The following is a 22,081-nucleotide window of genomic DNA, read 5'->3' as shown; positions in this document are numbered from 1 at the left end:
CTTCTGCTAGGCACTTAAATTTGATCTTCAGAGTATCCGCGATGCTTTTAATTCCCAGACTTGATTCACCCAGTACTTCAGAATGGGAGCGCTAAGCTACTTGCGACAAACGTGTACACGTAACTTTTCCTCCGTTCATGCAGTAAATGGTTGAAAAGTAGTACTAAGGGACTTAGCATCTGAGCTCGTCAGTCCCCTGGACTTAGAACTGCTTAAACCTAACTAAGGACATCACACACATCCATGCCCGAGGCGGGATTCGAACCTGCGACCGTAACAACAGCGCGGTTCCAGACTGAAGCGCCTAGAACCGCTCGGCCACAACAGGCGGCGTTCTTGCAGTAAAAGTACCGCATGAGTCATGACATTATAATTTATTACTCCTTTACTACTAACTGTATTATCGATGCAATTTAAAGACAGTGTGCACATATACTACTATATGTAACTGCAATACCATACGTCACATAGTGTAGAAGATATGGCATCATGAACTAGGCGATTTGTAAAAAACTGCCGCATCATGCAAGACGTTTGAATTTATTACTTCTTTGTTGCTAATTCTATTCGTAATAAATTTTGTAGATATATACCATTGAAATTATCATTTTACGACACACAGTTCAGGAGTAACATTAAGCCCAAGGCCAGATGCTTCGTGATACGGGCGTGGGCGCACAGCTATAAATAAATACCTGCGCAACGTCCGGCTTCTCGGCTAGTATATTAATAAGAATCACATTTCCGGCCGTGGAAATTAGCATTTTACTGCTGGTATTTTGTTCGCTGCGAAATATAGCGGAACTGCACGACTATGAACGGTGGGTCCCTTCACCTTTCCACTGGCGTCAGGCCACGGGTGCCTTGCCACTATGGATGCATACATGTTGCAGTTAACAGTTTCAGACCGCAGACTGCAGAAGCTAGCTGCCCCGACATCAAAGGATGAAGCTCAAGTAGAGGTATCCTCAGCGGTATTTTCCACAGCCGCGTCGCCCCTTCCCCATTCATGTCCGCCCGTCCCTACGCTCCCCTCACAGAGCAGAATGTGCCATTTGCGGTCAGCCTCTTGCCACACCTTGCAAATCCTCGGGCCTGTCAGCCGAGAGTGGCAGGGAGTTAACCTCCACCAGTTCTGTTATTATTAATACGGCGGTGTGTCTCCCTGGTGCGGAAGATGCCACTGTCGCCGCCTACAATGCCGAGGGCACTCTCTTGCTGCCGCCCTTCTGCCATTCGTCACGGCGACAGGTGTGGACACATTTTGTTCGAGTCACGTTCTTTCACAACCTGTTGTACAATAATGCCGGTGCTGCACATTGGATCTGAAATGGGGGTATAGCTGCACATCTTGCTTAAAAGTACAGGGAAACGGCATTAACTTTCTGATTTGCTACTGCCGCTGGCCAGTGTGGCCGACCGGTTCTAGGCGCTTCAGTCTGGAACCGCGCGACCACTACGGTCTCTGGTTCGAATCCTCCCTCGGGCATGGATGTGTGTGATGTCCTTAGGTTAGTTAGGTTCAAGTAGTTCTAAGTTCTAGGGGACTGATGACCTCAGATGTTAAGTACCATAGTGCTCAGAGCCATTTGAACCATTTTTTGAACCACCTGCGGCTTATTTTAACTGCGCCACTGGTGAAAAAGGTGTATTGTTCCGGTTACTATTCCTTTTGTTATACATCTATACGGTTAAGGCTACGGTGCCAAGAACACGTACAGTTTTAATCCTCGCTATACCAGGTAGGGGTGTGGGTTACTTTGTACCCACCGTTTGAATATATTGTCGTCTAGTCACGTACTTAACATATTAAGTTTCTAAAAAAATATTTTTTTAACAATTTCTTATACCATATTCCGTAATTGTTGTGAATTTTTCTGCAAAACTTAATTGAAAAATTTAAGTCTTGGTAGTGAATGTGACTTTTCGAAACAAATGTTATGTTTATATTTTCAAGTTCAGGACCCTTCTTACAAAAAAAGTGTGTGAAATCTTATGGGACTTAACTGCTAAGGTCATCAGTCCCTAAGCTTACACACACACACACACACACACACACACACACACACACACACACACACACACACACGTGCCCGAGGGTAGACTCGAACCTCCGCCGGGACCAGCCGCATAGTCTGCAGCGCCACAGACCGCTCGGCTAATCCCGCGCGGCCCCTTCATACACTTCTCCACATATTTAAAAAGTGTGTAATGAGTAAACCCCAACAAAAATTAGTGAAATCTGTGTTTAAAATTTTTTTTCCCCTGATGAAATACCCTTTGTCTCCGTGTACAGAAAATGCGTTGGCATTGCTAAGATTGTGTCCTGGACCGTACTTAAAGAGGATGATGATAAACGTTAGCAACAATTAACTAATTTTTTCGAGGTGGGAATAATTACCCCCGCCCTCTCTAGTAATATGGGAAAATGTGTTGTATTAGGAGTGCTGAGCGACTGTTTCATCTGCGTCCTGCCTTCTACTCAAGACTATGTGACAGCTGATCTTATCCCAAAACACTGATTCTCAGGTCGTACCTTGAACACACCTCTTGATACGATTTCTTATGACGAGACACGTGTGGCTATTTCGAGTTGATATTATCTCAATAGGTTTTAGTGTAACTCTCAACGTCTGGAGTCTGGTAGAAGAGGACGAAAATAGCGCGCAGTTGTCGAATGCCGCAGCCCGACGAACTGTGGCCTCGGCTCCTTATTTGTCCTCTGTGTTGTTGACTGTACCAGGATACCGACTCCGGCTAATTCTACCCTGTATCCATACGATCCTTCACTGAAGGTCGTACTCATTTACGACGAAGGTTAATCGCCGATGTGCTTTCATCCTCTTTAACTGAGCTAACCAGCTTGCACCGAAGAAGGGTCGATCGCTTAACAAGTTCGGAGACGCTACCTTGTTATTTAAGAATATCAGACAAGTGATAGGTGATACCCTTAAAACACATGTCATGAGGCGTGTAATTAAATGGAACAGTCGGAAAACTTTTCATTGTAGAGAACTTAGATGAACGATGGAGGCGTGATGTCTTCTATTGCTATTAGTTTGGACACGGGCCTCGTGGTGGTAATATTTATTACTATAGGATAATCAATAGTACACGTGTAAGTCTTTTCACAGATATTTTTCAGATAAGTGTTTAATACATGGTGGTGGGTAAAATGAAACTGACCCGAGGTGTACTTACAGTAAGACTGATTAATGCAACATCACAGAAGATGCTGGAAATTGCCACCGTTGATGCAGCGCTGTGCTCGATTTATCAAACTACGAGACAGGCGTAGCAGCTCTTCCTGAGGGAAAGCAACAATACCGTTTCCAGTGTTCTGCTGTAGCTCTCCCTGTGCCTGAGGATCATTTGACTACAACTGATCCTTCAATTTGCCCCACAGGTAAAAATCGCAGGGAGTGAGGTCAGGAGATCGACGTGGCCAGGAGGTTGTACTGACACCATATCCATATAAGTATATGGTTCTGGCAATACCGGCCATGATCTCCTTCTGTGCGGATGCACACATATTACCCGAACTCGTACGGGACTTGGTAAGAATGTCTTCCACGAGAAATGAGTGCGTTGGGGTGGGACACTACGAATGTAGTGTGTGGACATAGAAGGTGAGAATGTGTCTCTCGCAGGAGGCGTGCGCGAGATAGTCCCTGCAGTCGCGCTATTCATCTGTGTTCTCGGTGGCTCAGACGGATAGAGCGTCTGCCATGGAAGCAGGAGATCCCGGGTTCGAGTCCCGGTCGGGACACCCATTTTCACCTATCCCCGTTGGTATATATCAACACCCGTCAGCAGCTGAAGGCTTTAAAATTAATTCTAAAGACTCTGCTGGTTGTCAGGCAGCGTGCACGGTTGCTCCGTCTTGCTGAAAATATACAAACAGTCGTTCATCTTCCGTGAGTTGATCCACTTATGGGTTAAACAGCTTCTGGACATACCGGTTAGCATTAATAGTTTGCTCAAAGAATGGTGTTACGATGCGGACATCACACATTTCGCACTAAACACCGATCTTGAGATTATGCAATGCATCTTCAAAGTACTGATGGGGATTTTCTGATGCATAATGGTACATTATGAGAGTTTACGTACCCTGACAGGCTAAACCAAACTTCATCTGAAGAAATCAAAAGCTAAGGATCCAAAGGCGTGATCCCACATCAGTCGGTAGCTACCGGCAGAACTCAATACGCGAAAGTTCGTCTGGACGTTGTAACTCAAGTACCAATGAGATGCTAAAACCAGCTATCATAATCATATTAAAGAAGACAAACCACGTGTGCTCAGTCGTATTTATACAAAGTAAGTCGTCATACACAGACAGGAATACGTAGTTCACATTCCCGACGGAAAGGTATTTTATCGTTTAACAGCAGCACTGCGAATTGAACAGTGGGTGTCCCCATATTATATCTAGCCAGAACAGTGTGACCCATAGAAATACTGAGATAATGGTTCTTTGAAATCCAGTGATTTTTTTTTCCTCCAAACGGACCTCCAAGCATAATGCACAACAGGGCACTATCGACAAATCACATCCCATCACAATACGAGATAGTACTGGGATGTTTTTGATTTAACGTAGGACGTCGGTGGACAGTGTACTGATTAGAAATTTTACGCTGTCACCTTTTGTCCATTGTGGTCACATACTGACCACCAGGATCCGAACCATCTTCAGGAGCGGCAACGTGGCAGTGTACTTCTACGTCCTCGATAACTCAGAAATTAAATACTCGTAAATTCTTGAATCATTGTTTTGAAGTAAACCTGGTTAGGCTGGGTACAGTATTGTCGACTACTCCTACGCTGGGAGCACTGTCTAACATAATTGTTTCTGGTGTCAGACACCGTAGTATGACACCTCATACCTGCGAGTGAGTTGTACCGTTTCCACTACCGTAAGAGCTCTGCTATAGAGCAGTACATAGCAGACCTGCCTGTCAAGTACCACTGACGACAGCCAACACATTCCACATGTAGCCCTCGTATTACACCTACATGGACCCAGGCCGTTTCCAGTACCTACTTCTTAAGATTAATGTTTACGTGTGCTCGTATTTCTAAATCGTCGTAATACATGAATCTCTCATTTAACTTATACTCTATGTTATCAACGACTCACTGTTGGCTATGGGGAAGCTAAAGATTCGTGTACGTCAACCGTGTGTATCTGTTTCGTGTTGTCTCTCAGCTGGAGGTAGAAAACTAACCCAGCGTTTCTCTAACCGGGTAGATTTCTGCTGTGTAAGATTCTTAATGTTTACGAGTTTCAAAGCTAGTAGTAGGGCCAGCGTGCGAACCGTTCAACGAAACATCGTCGATATGGGTTTTTAGAGCCGAAGGCCCACTCGTGATGGCAGCACGACACAAAGCTTTACGCCTCGCCTTGGGCCGTCAACACCGACATTGGACTGTTGATAACTGGAAACATCTTGTCTGGTCGGACGAGTCTCGGTTCAGATTGTATCGAGCAGATGGACGTGTACGGGTATCTAGACAACCTCATGAATCCGTGGATATGGGGCGTGTGCAGTTGGAGTAATATGGGACCCCTGATACGTCTAGATACGAAATGGTTCAAATGGCTCTGAGCACTATGGGACATTACTTCTGAGGTTATCAGTTCCCTAGAACTTAGAACTACGAAAACCTAACTAACCTAAGGACATCACACACATCTATGCCCGAGACAGGATTGGAACCTACGACCGTAGCGGTCGCGCGGTTCCAGACTGTAGCGCGTAGAACCGCTCGGCGTCTAGATACGACAGATGACATGTAAGTAAGCAAGCTGTCTAATCACCTGCATTGGTTCATGTTCGTTGTGCATTCCGATGGACTGGGCAATTCCAGCAGGACAATCCAACACCCACACGTGCAGAATTGCTCCAGGAACACTCTTCTGAGTTTAAACACTTCCGCTGACCACCAAACTCCCTAGACATTAACATTATTGGGAGTACTTGCAACGTCCTGGTTAGAAGAGATCTCCACCCCCTCGGATTTATGGACAGCCCTGCAGGGTTCATGGGGTCAGTTCCCTCCAGCACTGCTTCAGACATTAGTCGAGTCCATGCCACGTCGTGTTGCAGCATTTCTGCGTTCTCGCTAGTGCCCTACACATATTAGGCAGGTGCGCCAGTTTATTTGGCACTTCACTGTATATCGCTGTCGCAGACGTTCATATCGAGTATTTGTCAGAGGTCCGGGGGGGGGGGGGGAGGGGGGAGCTCTGCATGATGTGACACCATAATTATAAAACAGTGCTCGGTCATCTCACTTCTACGATACCTGCGAGACTGCGGTAAATGATTCTCTGGTATCAGAGAAAGTGTCAGTGGGACTGACTTGAGACAAGCGTATCCAGTATGTTATAAACAAACGTAGTAGGTAATGATAACATGCAGAAAACGCCGCATATCATCCAGACAACACCACAAAGCAGCCCCTTGGACTTCTTCCGAGCGCGCTCGCTGAATTCCAAGCGACAACGAGGGAATTTCATTTACTGTACTTGGCAGGGGGATTTTTTTTGGAGCCCGGAAATTTAGTTCGGGGGGGGGGGGGGGGGGGGAGGGAGAGGTCTCTGGAATGAAGCTCGAGGGATGTCGCATGGGGTGAAGTTCACATTTTCGTTGCCTGACTGCAAACTCATCTCCACAATTTTTTGTAATATAGTAAAACGATGATCAAGATTAACTAGTGATTTAGGGCGCTAAACAGCGAGGTCCCCAGCGCCCTTATAGGAAATTAATACATAAAATACCGACAAAATTCATTTGCAACACTGACTATTGGCCGGAAATATATACTAATGATCGAAAGCGTTAGGTCAGTTGACCACCGCGAGACTGAATACTGCATGGTGGCATTGCTGTCACGTGATGCGGATCAAAGACGAATGGGGAGTCATTATAGCGACGATTCGAACCGATAATGGCGAAATCGACAGACATAAGCGACTTTCACAAAGGGCATATTGTTACGACCTACTGCCTTGGACTGAGCATGTGGGAAACGGCGAAGCCGAACGCGTTCTTCTGTCGTCAGTGTCTGTGGCGGAAGGACGGCGAAACCACGAGTAGGCGACAAGCTGTCGGTCGTACACGCCTTGTCACAGAACGCGTAGGTCGTAAGCTGTGAAGGACAGGCAGCGGTCTGTGCCAGATGTGATGGCAGAGTACGATGGATGTGCAGGCACAGGTGTTTCTGAACACATCGTTCACCTCACATTGTTGAACACTGGACCCCACAGCAGACGACCTGTACGTGTACCCATGTTGACCCAACGGCGTTTTCAATTATGACTGCAGTGGGGAACTGGAGTATCGAGTTTATCCGTGGATCAGAGGGAATATGTTACCTGTTCGGATGAATAAAGTTGAAAGGTGGCTACGCTGAGTCACAGCGCCAGAGATTGCGCCAAAGAGTACTATTCAGCCGCCTCCACTGGCAGTAGCCGCTGAGAAGTTGGTGAGAGTTGTAGTAGTTCTGAGGTAGGCGTGATCTGTGCTTGTTGAGACATCGATAGAGTACTAGTTGTTCTGTTGGGCAAGACACCATATGTTATTCGATTGGGGATGTTGTAATGATCAAAGTGTATTTTTTGTCAATATATATGAAGGCAAAGAATTTTTTTTATTTTTAATGTTCTATATAACAATACCTCTTGGTCACAGGTTCAGTCAACAAAGCATCTGGCTCGTGTTCTTGTGTTAGACTGTAATTCTGGTTTCTATATGCAATTATAGTATTCCTAGTTTTTTTTTAATTACTTCAGTCTAAATCGTGTTTAAAATATCGTGGAAGAACCGTGCCAGATGTGTGCGTTGAATCACACTTCCACACACAGAACAGTTACACTTGTGCTTTGTTGTTTCGTAGCTTTTATAGTTGCTGGGGACTTAATTAATTAATTAATTAATTAATTGTGTTAACGGAAATTTCCTTTCATTCTTTGTTGTTATTCTGTGCAGTCAGATTACGTACTAATATTATTCAGGGCCAACCCGTTACGAGAGTGCGTTATCGGACAAACAGGGATTAAAATCAAAAATATTTGCATTATATTAATTAAGCTCCCATGCAAAGTTTCTTGTTGCGTCAGGTCGATACGCCGACATTCAAGCGAACGGCTGGACGAAACATGTACCGCGCCACGAACGCAGGCCGATGGGGTCAATATTGTGCTATGGGGGACATTTACCTAGGCATTCATGGGACCTGTGGTGGTAATCGAAGGCACCGTGACAGCTGTGGATTACGTGAACGGTGAAGCTTCCAGGCAGATTAAAACTGTGTGCCGGACTGAGACTCGAACTCGGGAGCCTTGCCTTTCGCGGGCAAGTGCTCTACCAGCTGAGCCATCCAAGCACGACTTACGACCTGTCCTCACAGCTTTACGTCCGCCAGTACGTCGTCTCTTATCTTCCAAGCGGTATTGCGTGCCATCTGCATCCCTTCATGCGACGGCAATAACATCTTCCACCAAAAATCCAGTGTCAGAGAATACTGCTTCAGTGGTTTGAGGACCATGATGGCGAAGTCCTGTTGATACCTTGGCTCAGCATATTCACCTAATATGGACCCTGCGGAACATGTGTGTAGCGCTACTGTGTGCCAGCTCCACGCCCAAAAAATAACGGCCCGTACTTCACGGGAGTTGTGTGATCCGCGCATGGACACATGGTGCCACATACCGCCGGAAATGTACCAAGGATTTGTGCAATCCATGCCACACAGAATAGCTGCTCTACTGCGTTCCAGAGGTGGACCATCACCCTGTGTGTGTGTGTGTGTGTGTGTGTGTGTGTGTGTGTGTGTGTGTGTGTAACTGATGCAGCAACTTCACATTTAAAACCATTTCCGTGGCAGAGGCACGAACCGAATCTGGTAGCTCGACTTCACGAGGCAGCTGCAATGTCCCGTGAGTATTGAGGACGGTTTCGTTCATAGAATTCGTCAATGCTCACGCTCTGCTTTGTACTTCAGTGGCTCTTCAATTATTAACCGTAACGATCTTATTGAACGAAATGACTTTCATTGGTATCCGCGGTCTAGAGTTGGACTCCCACCTGGTATAGGTTAACCGCATCAATAAGGAACCATTTGTCGTAGCGAATTAGTGGGCGATTATTTTTCGACCTTGAACGGTATCTTTGAGCTGTGAGGCTTTTTCAGTTTTGTCGATCAACTTTGTAGCGGTTGGTAAGCAGTTTACTACAGTCGTAAATGCGCTCTGCGGAGCTCCTGCTGCAGCCTCGCGACACTCACAAATGGGCAGCGGAAGAAACGGATACAGACGTACGTCGTACTTCTATCTCTGTCGATCCATATACACGAAGTTGAACGGTGGATCGGAAAAACACATCCGTATTATGCTACTCGTCCTCTGCCACTGATTTTTATCGATTTTAATGATGTCTCATCGTAATGATTCAGCTGGTGGTTGAAAAAAGTAGTAAAGTAATATGTCAGGACATGTAGTTTCACAGTGATGCAAGCAATCACCGTTCTCTTTTTGTTTGTCATGGAACGGTGCGAACATGTGTTTCTCATAAGGTGGAGAAACGTGAAAAGTTCCCGCTGCTCTTCAGGATTCTCCTCGTCACCATTACAGCCGATCCCTCGACTTTCTGACGACGTGCCGGACTTCGCGTCCCATCCTAGTAGCGGTCATGCTTTGCGGAATAATCGTTGTTCCTCGTGCGCAGTCGCGTTCTTGGAAGGCTCGTGATGTAACCGCCGCATCGTCACGATCACTCCCTCCTCATGTGAATACGATTAACTGCTGTTGGCCCTTTCTCTTTAAAATAGATATGTCATCGATCGAGGTGTATTCTGCGAATTAATGTAATGTGAACACTAAAAGACCTATAGTGTTTTCGCTCTCCGAAGATTGAACGGTACCGGTCGCTGTGGCGGTTCTAGGCGCTTCAGTCCGGAACCGCGGTGCTGCTACGGTCGCAGGTTCGAATCCTGCCTCTGGCATGGATGTGTGTGATGCCCTTGGGTTAGTTAGGTTTGAGTAGTTCTATTTGAACCATTTGAATGAACGGTGCACTATCGGAATTTAAGCGTACAAAGATGTACCCTTACTTTTGAAACATGCTAGATATTCTAAACCTTCGAAAATCAGAAACGAAACATTTAACCTAAGAACTAGGTAATAGTTCGATCCTTATACACGAAGTTGAACAGTGGATCGGAAAAACACATCCGTATACATTCGTAACTCCGTCGCTCGTTCGGATAGCTACACACAGTGAATTAAGTTGTTCATAGTCATTAGCTTTTAAAAGAGAAAACCGCCATTTGACTGTGTATTATTATATTTATCTTTTGTACTATCCAGATTTCGGCTTTTGTCATCATCAGGTACAATGATAAAAGTTACTAGATAATTATTAAGTCATATTTGTTAAGGCAGTCAAACACAGGTAAACATCTTCAGGTAAACATGTCCATCTTAAAGACATCTGTTAGTCTTGTTCACCTGCCTTGGACAGTATTGACAAATATGACTTAATAATGGCCTAAGAACTTTGAGCATTGTACTTGACAATGGCATAAAACCTGAAATCTGGGTAGTACGAAAGATAAATGGAATAGTAGCCTACACAGTCAAATTGCGGTTCACTATTTTAAAAAGTATTGCATGACAGTGGCTCAACGTTGTCGAAAATCATTAGTTTCTCCAACGACTCCTGGAAGAACTTAAACAATGGACTATAAAGAAGAGTAATAGATACCTCCCATCCCCTCTTTCTTTTACGGCCGTTTTATTAGGGAACTGCTTTGAGGAAATGTTCGCGAACGTAGAAACAATAACACCGTTTGTGACATCTTTGACTGCTAAACTCCGAAGGGTAGACCTAGAGGCTTCATTGAAAATGGCTTTCTTCGCGTTCCTTTGTGGGGTATATCGGACAAGAACAGTTGGCTCGTAGTTTTGCTGTGCATTGGTGAAGACGAAGAGACGGGAAATAGTCCACTCATATCAAATAGCACAAATGGACCGAGCTTAACTTCGTCATACGTCAGATTGATCGTCAGTCCCACCGACCCTCGCTCCATGAAACACTGCGGTGCATATTCGAGCGAATTCTGATGACGAGCTACTTTATTCCACCAACCCCCTCCCCTCGACGAACAAATACCGGCGATTGAAATTTCTTCCACAAACAGGATTCGAAGCTGCAGCTTCACTGCACAAGCCTGCACTAGCGACTTTGTGTACGAACTACGAATGCAGTTGCTATTTCGGTAACGTGACTGCCCCATACGCCTCCGATGTTGCAGCCATAGACCTAGTTTCTGTTGGGGCTTGTTCACAATGTAGCATAATTCACTGTATTCGCAGATTTTTCCAAATTTATATTCTGGCGCGTCGTACTCGTTTCTTCGGAAGATCACAGCAGACTACTTACCGACTTCTCCTCCAAGTGAATAACTATTTCGTCCTGAATGATCTTCCCGTCCCCCAACGGAGAAAATCTTGTGTAATCGTTGAATATTTATATGTGAGATGCTCATTTGAAAAAGGCACTTCCCCTTAGATTCAACAGCCTGTTGAGGGACATATAGAACGGTGTCCGAGACATCTCGAAAATATTACCGCCCCAGTGATTGCCGATGAAGTGATCAGATAATAACGTTATGTGGCGGGTTTAACCTGAAGGGGGATAAACTTTATATATAAAAATCCATAAAATAGTCTTATCCGCTGATTTTTTATAACCTTTACAATAGGCAGTGCCATTCTCTCATGCAAATTGTTGCTGTTCTTGTGGTATACAGTCCAAATACTGGTTTGACGCTGCTCTCCATGTTACTCAATCCTGTGCAAGCCTCTTCATCTCCAAGTAACTGCTGCAAAATAATCCCTCTGAATCTCCTTAGTGCATTCATCTCTTGGTTTCCCTCTACGATTTTTACCCCCCCCCCCCAGTACTAAATTGGTGATCCCTTAATGCCTCAGAATGTGTCCTACCAACCGATCCCTTCTTCTAGTCAAGTTGTGCCACATATTTCTCTCCGCCCCAATTCTATTCAATACCTCCTCATTAGTTATGTGATCTACCCATCTAATCTTCTGCATTCTTCTGTAACACCACATTTCGAAAGCTTCTATTCTCTTCTTGTCCAAACTATTTATCGTCCATGTTTTACTTCCATACATGTCTACACTCCATACAAATACTTTCAGAAATGACTTCCTGACACTTAAATCTATACTCGATGTTAACAAATTTCTCTTCTTCAGAAACGCTTTCCTTGCCATTGCCAGTCTACATTTTATATCCTCTCTACTTCAGCCATCATCAGTTACTTTGCATCCCAAATAGCAAAACTCATTTATTACTTCAAGTGTCTCATTACTTAATCCAATTCCCCCTGCATCGCGTGATTTAGTCCGACTACATTCCATTATCCTCGTTTCGGTTTTGTTGATGTTCATCTTATATCCTCAAATGTTCAAATGCGTGTGAATTCCGTAGGGACCAAACTGCTGAGGTCATCGGTCGCTAGATTTACACACTACTTCAACTAACTTAAAATAAGGACAACACACACACCATGATCGAGGGAGGACTCGAATCTCCGGCAGGAGGGACCGCCTTCCGTGGCATGACCCCTCAAACCGCTTGGCCACTCCGCGCGGCTCTTATGTCCTCTTCTCAAGATAGTGTCAATTTCGTTCAGTTCCAAGCTTTTTACCGTCTTAGACAGAATTACAATGTCATCAGCAAACCTTAAAGTTTTTATTCCTTCTCTTTGGACTTCCTACTCCAAAGTTTTCTTTTGTTTCCTTTACTGCTAGTTCAATATTCAGAATGAAAAACATCGAGGATGGGTTACAATCCTGTCTCACTCCCTCCTTAACAACTGCTTCCCTTTCGTGCCTCTTAACTATTATAAATGCCATCAGGTTGCTGTACAAATTCTAAATAGCCTTTTGCTCCTTGTATTTCACCCCTGCCACCTTTAGAATCTGAAAGAGAGTATGCCAATCAAAATTATCAAAAGCTTTCTCTAAGTCTACAAACTCTATAAACGTGGGTTTGTCTTTCGTTATCCTGTCTTCTATTAGAAGTCGCAGGAGCAGTATAGCCTCGCGTGTTCGTATATTACCTCCGGAATCCGAATGATCTTCCCCGAGATTGGCTTCTATCCGTTTTTCCATTCCTCTGTAAAGAATTCTTGTTAGTATGTTGCAACCGTTTGTTATTATAGCAAAATTTGATGATAATTTCCAGTTTTACGCTTACTTACAATAAAGATTTCCAATAAGGCACCTAAGCGCTCCCTTGTCTCTCCGTAAGAAACTTCAGCATATACCCTCCAGCATGGCATCACTCTTCAGAATGTCCTCCCATGCTCAGATCTATCAGAATCTCCATTTCTGCTCATATCTTCTCCCACTCACACTACTAAACCTTTGGTCAAGGCTAGTTCTTCTAGACTATAACATAGTCTTTCCAACAAACACACAACTCCATATCAACCATTTGTAACACTGCTGTTCCATACACGATCTTGCCAATTATTTAACCACACCTTTAATTTCACCCAACTTTTGTAGACCCAAAGCGCACGATCTCTGGAATGAGGGAGAAGACTAAGTGGGACAGGACTTGAACTGTTGAGGTTCAGGGTTCAAATCTTTTTCCTGCCATCTTCAGTTGAATAAAAACTATAAGCTAGACGGGGTATCGAACACGCATTTCGTGTAAGCAGTGGTATCAGTGACTGAGCATTCCAGTTAGGAATCACGTCTCGCCTTTGCATCTTCAGTTCTGCAAATATCTGTCTTCTACTTTCGAAAAAGCCACATCAAGTAATGCAGCCTTTTTTTTTTTTTTTTTTTTTTTTTTTTTTTTTTTTTTTTTTTTTTTTTTTTTTTCATATCCTTACTCATTTGATGCGGCGCGTCATGATTTGTTATTCTGTACCAATCTCTTCTTCTCAGAGAGGCACTGAACCCACGTCGTCAGTTCTTTGGTCTATATATTTCACTGTCTTCCAATACAATATTTACCCTCCACAGTTTCTTCTACTATCACAGAGGTCATTTCCCAATCTCTTAAGATATGTCCTGTCCCTTCTTCTTGTTATTTTTCCCCCATATATTCCTTTCCTTGCCAATTCTGCTGTGAGCTACCTCAGTTATCACCAGTCTACAAATTTTCGGAATCTTACAGCAACACCCTATCTCAGTGGTTATATTCTGTTCTTTTCCAGTTTTACAGCAGTTCCCGATTCTTTGCTTTCCAGTGCTGTGCTTCGGACGCACGGATGTGCAGATAGTTCGTCCTCGAATTGAAGCCCATCTTAGAGTCTAGCAGACATCTTTCAGTGAAGAATACTCTATACCTGTGCTAGTCCACCTTTTCATCCATCATATGTTATTTTGCTTCCAATGCAGGAGAACTGCTCCACTTAGACTACTATGTGGTCACCAATTTTGTTATAAAGTTGTCATTAGTCTCGTATTTGATTAATCTCAGTGAACCAAGAGCCCCCTTTCGTACAGGGAGGGTAAGTGTGTGGAGTACGATTCTAGGCCTCAGTCCGCAAGGTATTCGCTTTGTCGCATTACCTGTAATGAGTAGTGATGGGGAGCTCGTGAATGAGTCGTTCAAATGAACGCTTCACTCCAGTGAAGTGTGAACTAACCACTCAATTTCAATGAACTGGTGCTTCAAACTCTTCACAGATAGCACACTCCACACTTTTTTCTAGTTCACTCACTCTCTTCCCCTCTCCCACTCCCACTCGGCCCTACGTCACTCATTCTCCCTTCACTTCAGTCCTCCCTCTACTGCCTGTCGACGAATCGCGCGGTGAAATACACTTAGAACAACAGTTGCACTTTGCTTTCCCATCACCTAAATCGCCTATGAAACCCCAAATTTCACTACGCGATCGCGATTTATAGGTGACTGTTTACGTTTTGAATTTAGAGGGTTATTATTCTCAACAAAATAAAATCTACAGGAAAACTTCTGAATAATTACTTAACGTAGGTTCATAGACTTCGTGACAGTGATAAACATGCTCATTCTATTTTGGATTAAATTTTAAAAGGAACATAAAATTGGACTGCATTTCGTTGGTAGCCCTAGTTTTCAGTCCATGAATACAACAAATAAGGTTTCACTTGGCAGATCAAGACTTTTTTTTTTTTTTTTGGCGCTTCATTAGAAAATGTGGAGCAAGATTAAACGTAATACCTTCTTTATATGTGACAAGCTTCCCTGTTTATCGTTCCTTTGTCCCATTCGACCACGCTCTAAGTTAACTCAGACGCTGTAAGACGTAAAACGTTGCGTGCATGTTACTGCATAGTTCGGCCATCTGTTGGTAAAATTATGAAGTGTTACGAAGCTTTATTGTACGAGCGAGGCGAAGCGAGCGTAGCCCCCGCTGAGCGGCGAACTGGGCAACTTCGCCAGGCTTTCGTACTTCATAAATGAACTACTTCATTTGAACGCTTCACGGCAAAGAGTGAAATGAATGAAGTAGTTCACGGGAATGAACGAATTCGACCCATCTCTAGACTAACGAGACGCTTGAAGTACCGAGTCCCGCTGCTGGTATGTGCGGGAGCTGGGGGATTTCCCGCGCGACCAGGTGTGCCGCATCGCGCAGTCCCGACCAGTAAACGGCCGGCTATACATAGCTGCCAACTGTGCCCCACCTTACACCGCCCCGTCTGCGGGTCGCGGCTTCCGTTCGCCATCAATTGCTGTACAGCGGCACCAGTTGGTTTCGCACGTCACAGTCGACTCACAGTGGTCGTTAATGGAACACGGAACAAGGCGTGCCAACTTAATACCCACTGTCTCCGTCACATCCTATTGTCCAAAACTGAACAGTGAATATTACCAGGGTTGCCCAGAAAGTAATGCACTGCATTTTTTTTTCTCAGCGGAAAACAATGCTACGAATGCGAAACATTACGAATGTGTTATTTGAAGTCTCTTGGATTAGCGCCCCAAGTTTGCTGCGTAGCTGCAGGACAATTTCAAAATGGCGTCTGTAGGTGATGTACGTTACAAGCAACGTGTCGTCATTGAATTTCTTGCTGCAGAGAAAGAAACTCTAGGTCTAGGGAATATTCACAAAAGGCTGTGCAAAGTCTATGGAACATCTGCTCTCAACAGAAGTACAGTTAGTGGCTGGGCATGGAGGGTGAGGTCATCAGAAGGCGGTTCGGCGGAGCTCCACGGTTTGCAACTGTCGGGCAGACCATCCACGGCTCTCACACCGGAGATGTTGCAGCGTGCCGATGTTCACATTGTTTGGGCAATTAATGGATGCCATTCGTGGAAGACATTTTGAGGACGATGGGGACGTGATCCACACAGTGAAGCACACTTGCGCCACCAGGTCAGGGATTGGTACCGACAGGGAACACACGTCCTTGTTTCGCGCTAAAGGAATACTATAGAACAGGATGGAGATAACGTGGAAAAATAGCGTGTACATAAAACATCATTGTTTCCTGTGTGTAATTCTCATTATGTTCAGTAAAGAGTTGTTGAAGAAAAATAAGCGGTACATTACATTCGGGGCAACCCTCGTAGTTTAGAGCCCTAAGGTATGTGCATAAAGCCGGCCGTTGTGGCCGAACGTTTCTACGCGCTTCAGTCTGAAACCGCGCGACCGCTATGGTCGCAGGTTCGAATCCTGCCTCGGGCATGAATGTGTGTCATTTCCTTAGGTTAGTCAGGTTTAAGTAGAATAAGTTCTAGGGGACTTGTGACCTCAGATGTCAAGTCCCATAGTGCTCAGAGCTATTTGAACCATTTTTATGTGCACAATGCTGGGAATGTGGAAGAATACAGTCCTAATTTTCGAGGTCGATCACGAATATTTCCTTAGTATTTTGGTATATGGACTCAGCGTCTCTGGTGGCTCGTTCCAAAGTAGTTGCAATTTGACTTCTTAACCTGATTTGCCTTTTTATCTGAATTACATGTAAATACGTATACAACAGTCAATTACTGGCGGCGTGACCTCTGTGTCTTGTTCGGAAACAAACTTATTCCATTTTCGCGCGGTATATGCTGTTGAACAGTAGTGTCCATTTTACTGTTCGCCATGAAACTTGCATTTAGTACTGCTCGGGTTGTGTCTCGGGACTGTTTCTGTCACAAGATTAGTTCTGTGCGGTGTCGATAGGTTTACTGAGGAAAAGTTAGCATATACGCTTTTCGTGTATGGGTTCATTACATTCGTTATTAGGCATTATTTTTCTCTAATTCGTTTCTGAGGACCTCTTCATTCCTAACTTATCGAAGCCATCTTAGCTTCAACACATTTCACAGAGTGTTAACGGGTGGTGCAGGTAGAAAGGTGGCAGCGTATGCGTACTGCACACGGGGAGAGACGAGGAATACTTCGCGAAATCGCCAGCATTCTCTCTCATCTCTGTCGCATGCCTACCGTGATAACTGACATCGCTGGGGTAAGCAGCGCATTGAGCTACTGCTTCTGAAGATCCCATATGCTCAAATAACCGTCGCTGTAGTACTCTGCGTGTTTGCTTTATTCCTCTCACAATAAACAGTACTATGCCATAGCTGAAGTAACATAAAAATCGACGCTAAATATTCTACGTTCACCCGGAAACGCAAGCTAGACAGTCGCGGCAGGTTGGTGCTAGTGCGCCACCGTTGAGGGAAACCTAGAAGCAAAAAACTGCAGGGGAAGACACAGATTGGAATATATCCAACAAATAATTTAGAACTCCGGGTGCAAGAGAAATTACGAGGTTGGCGCAAGAGACGAATTGGTAGTGCGCCGCATCAAACCTTCCACAAACATGTCGTACAGCCCCCCGTCCCCTCCTCCTCCTCCTCCTCCTCCTCCTCCTCCTCCTCTTCTTCTTCTTCTTCTTCTCGCCCCCCCCCCCCCCTCCCTGCCTCGAAACAAAAGGTGAACAGCCCTCATAGGGCAAATAGCCAAGTTCAGAAGGAACTTTCGGAGAGTGTAATAAAAGAAAAGCAAAAAATAAAATAAACATTGAGGAGGTACAAGATCTACTACTGCAACTTGAATGCGTAGTGAACTGCTTAACTTCCGATGATAACAACGACGCCATTGCCCCACCCCCTCCTCCCCTATCCCAGTAACACCGAAACGTTTTTCCGGAGTAATTGTTGACGCTGATGTCTCGTTCCGTTGACGGTGTGTATGACTGCCACCATTTGAAATGCACTGTGTGATGTTCTGACGTTCAGTTCCGTTACATCAATTTCTTGAACCGACCTTCAGCGCGGTCATCAGGGGAAGGAACACCAAAACGAAACACACACACACACACACACACACACACACACACACAAGGTGAGGAACAGCAGGTAGGATACAAGAGGCTGTTTGATGGCCATCCGTATAGCGCCACCGTGTAAGCAGCGTGGTTATATCACAGCCGTGATTAGCACAGCAGTTATGGCTCCACTACTGAAGTCTCTAGTCGTCAGCAGGACGCGCGCTGTCGCCGACCGTGTTGAAAAAGCCAAGGGCAGCTGCTGTGGACGCAATGTGATACCTTCTGGCACTCTCTCCTAGCACTCACAGATTACCAGCTCTGTGCCAGTCTTCGTTATAACTACATCAACATCCACTTTCTGCCAGATTTGCTTCCAGCAGTTCGCCCAAAGGCTCTTTCCAGTGCCAGTACACCTGTGTTGGCGCTATAATGAAATATCATTCCACTGACCTTAAGAACGACTGTAATATACAAACAAGCCGAAGTCTTGTGCCACGTGTTGGACGCGAGTAACAATGCAGAAACACCCCCCCTCCCACCTCCACTCCCATTTCCCCTCTTCCTCCTCCCACAACCATACTAATCGATGTCCTAACCAGCGAAGTGATTAAGCCTATCTGCGTAACTAGGGTATCACTGTCGGGAAGCATGCCCTAGTGACTGATTGTCAATGAAAATAATTTATTATCTGGGAAAATCGCGCTAGTTCAAATGAAAAAAACGGCTCCGGGAAGCATCGGCCTTTCTCAGGTCACAAAATACGTACCGTACTTTAGTCCCGCTACTGCAGAAATACCACTGCCAAAGCTGCAGCTTTTCTTTGATCAGCAATGAAACAATAGGAAGGGATTCGCTCTATTGCTGCAAGAATTGTAACTTTAACTGCGCGTTTTCTATATTTTGAACTGAATCATGCGAAGAAGAATTTTTAAAATATGTTACGTTTTGCTTTATTGTGAAGTCGTGTGCCCCTGTAAACGAAGGTACGTAGCGATCATAATTTAATGTAAAAGAAGAAATACCGGCAGTGGCGGAGGGAGTGTAGCGCATTGGTGTTGGGGGACAGGGCAGGGGGGTGGGGGGGGGGGGGTCGTAAAGCTTGTCCTGAACGCCAGATACCCCCATTACGACATTAGGAAGGGCGCCGGTTCATATCCCGGTCCGGGCATTTAGATTTTGGGTTTCTCTAGGGCTCTGAGCACTATGGGACTTAACATCTATGGTCATCAGTCCCCTAGTACTTAGAACTACTTAAACCTACTTAACCTAAAGACAGCACACAACACTCAGTCACCACGAGGCAGAGAAAATCCCTGACCCCGCCGGGAATCGAACCCGGGAACCCGGGCGTGGGAAGCGAGAACGCTACCGCACGACCACGAGCTGCGGACTTGGGTTTTTCTAAATACAGTAAACTCTTGACTAAAACGGTAACTGGGGACTTGAAAGCCGCGGATAATGCGCATTTCAGGTAAACAGTAATATATTAGTATTAGTGTTATTAAAAAAATTAATTACAATGTTATAATTAAAATCACTTAACCAATGTTTATAATAAATTTTAATCATGGTAGTATATGTGACAATTGGGTACTTACAAAGAATACAGTACAATCCAGTATCACATTGTCTTACACTACTTCGAAATGAAACACAGTCCAGCGTTGAAGTGTCCCAACAGGACATTGTTCACTACATTCGTGTTGTAACGTGAGATTATCGCTCATCCGTGAAAGATGTTAAAGGGTTAAAGAAAAATTTTCAGCACACAAAAAAGTGAGGGAAATAGTTATGGATTATCCGCCCGCGGATAATAGAGAGTTTACTGCAACTTGCGGCAAGTGCTGCATCGATTCCTTTAAAAATCCCTCAGTCCAACCATGTGGGCCGTCCGCTAAGACGTCGTCGGCGGTGGGACATAGAACAGTCTTTTCCTGTACTTTCGTTCAAATGCCTTGAGCCTTCGTCATTGTTACTAGAATCCCGTAACTTATTTACACATTCTCCAGCGCCGCAGTCCACGAAGTGCTAGGGCCTGCAGTACAACAATCCACACTTACGCCTCTCCATTTTCGGATCACCATTCGTTTCACATATTCTTATACAAAACGTCTGCACATTTACTGCCTGCACCATACTCTGACATGCACCAACACATCTCTGCGTATGTGGGCTGCTGGTCAAATGCACCGCGTGCTCATACCCTGAGGTGATTTAAACCCGCAAACCACCTACCAGATCGTTGTTTCACCATGTATCAGCATTATCCTTAATTTATGAGCATGAGTGTAGTTCATATTTATCGAGAATTTTCACTGTTGGACAGTCCTGCGTGACTGGAAAAAAAGAGGTTCAAATCGCTCTTGTTTACAAAAAGCGTAAAAAATAGGATGCACAGAGCTACAGACTAATTTCTCTGACGTCCTTGTTTCGCAAGATCCTAAAGCATATTCGAAACTGAAACATTGACGTTTGTGGGAAAGGAGAAGCTACTCTAAAAAAACAGCACGATTTCAGGCAGAATCTTTGGTGCGGAATAAAGCTGCCCTTATTCATTCACAAAACCTAGTAGTTAATAGATGGAGGTCAACAGGTAGATTTCGCGCTTCTAGAGACCGGGAAGATGTTCGACACTGTACCACGTCGTCAACTTCCGACCAACATACAGTCATACGGAGTATGTTCGCAGATACGTGATAGGCACCGCGGGTATGTGACTAATCGAACCCACTACGTTATACTGGACGGTGAGTGTTCCACAGAGACTGAAGTAACATCGGGTGTGCTCCAAGGAGGCGCAACACGAAGTGTAATTCCTCAATAGACATAATCGCTTCATCAGGTAATATCATCAGCTCGATAAGAGTGTTCGGTGAAGTCGCGGTTGAGTACGGTAAAGTATCTCCGTTGGACGATCTTAAGGAACTGCTGAAATAAGTGGACAAAATTTCCGCTTGATGTAATTAAACGTAGATAAATATAAGATAATTCCTTCAACAAGGAGATGGAACCATATAGCATTCGACTAGACTAGAGCTGAACATCGTGAATTCGTGAACATGTAGCATCGTATAAGTATTTAGGGGTAATAGTAACAAGCATAGGTCCCCACGGATGGGATCGACTTTCTGAAACCACCTGTACGACGCCTTAGGTCAAGGTTCCAGGTACCACGCCCTGCAGTCAATTCATCCTAGTGCGTCCTCATTTGCGAGCAATCGACAAAAAAGAATTTCGATTCGAATCCTGTCACGTGTCAAGTTTTTGTTACAACTCCCTAGAAATAAGTCGTCATAATTTCTATTCCATTTCTTTATTTCTAATGTTCTGCTGCATAATTTAAGTCATAGATTTAAGTTTGTTTGCTGCGATTAGTAACTTCTTTCAGTTTTTTTCATTTGGAATCTTTGTCCATGTGATGTTAATTATTTTTATGTATAAGGGCCATTCAAATGAAAACGAGACAGATGGGAAAAAGTAAATATTTTTTTTAATATAATTTCAAAAGTAATCGCCGTAACGCTTAATACATTTACCCCACTGTGAGACAAGATGGTCAGTGTCCTTACGGTTGCCTACGGAACAACAATTGTAACAGGCGTGCAGCTCTTCGTCGTAAGCAAATCGACCACAAATGTCTTTCTTCAGACTTTAAAAATATGGAAATCGCATGGGGGAGAGATCAGGCCTTTATGGAGGATGTGTAGGGGCTTCCTAGCAGAACTTCCGCAGCGTAACCGGAACAACCTTGGTAACGTGTGGATGGGCGTTATA

The 22,081-nt window shown here is 44.6% G+C and overlaps 1 protein-coding gene and 1 non-coding gene across 3 annotated transcripts in view; both read left to right on the top strand.

The window, feature by feature from the left end:
• Positions 1 to 22,081, top strand: part of LOC126353944 (endothelin-converting enzyme homolog) — a 609,153-nt gene that overhangs the window by 347,339 nt on the left and 239,733 nt on the right. The gene's annotated exons all lie outside the window — the stretch shown is intronic.
• Trnap-ugg (transfer RNA proline (anticodon UGG)) lies at positions 3,695 to 3,769 on the top strand. Its single transcript has one exon. It is a non-coding gene; the product is annotated as a tRNA-Pro (tRNA).

The sequence above is a fragment of the Schistocerca gregaria genome, chromosome 3, assembly GCF_023897955.1.
Source record: "Schistocerca gregaria isolate iqSchGreg1 chromosome 3, iqSchGreg1.2, whole genome shotgun sequence".
Lineage (NCBI taxonomy): Eukaryota > Metazoa > Arthropoda > Insecta > Orthoptera > Acrididae > Schistocerca > Schistocerca gregaria.
This window is presented reverse-complemented; position numbering and strand designations above follow the sequence as displayed.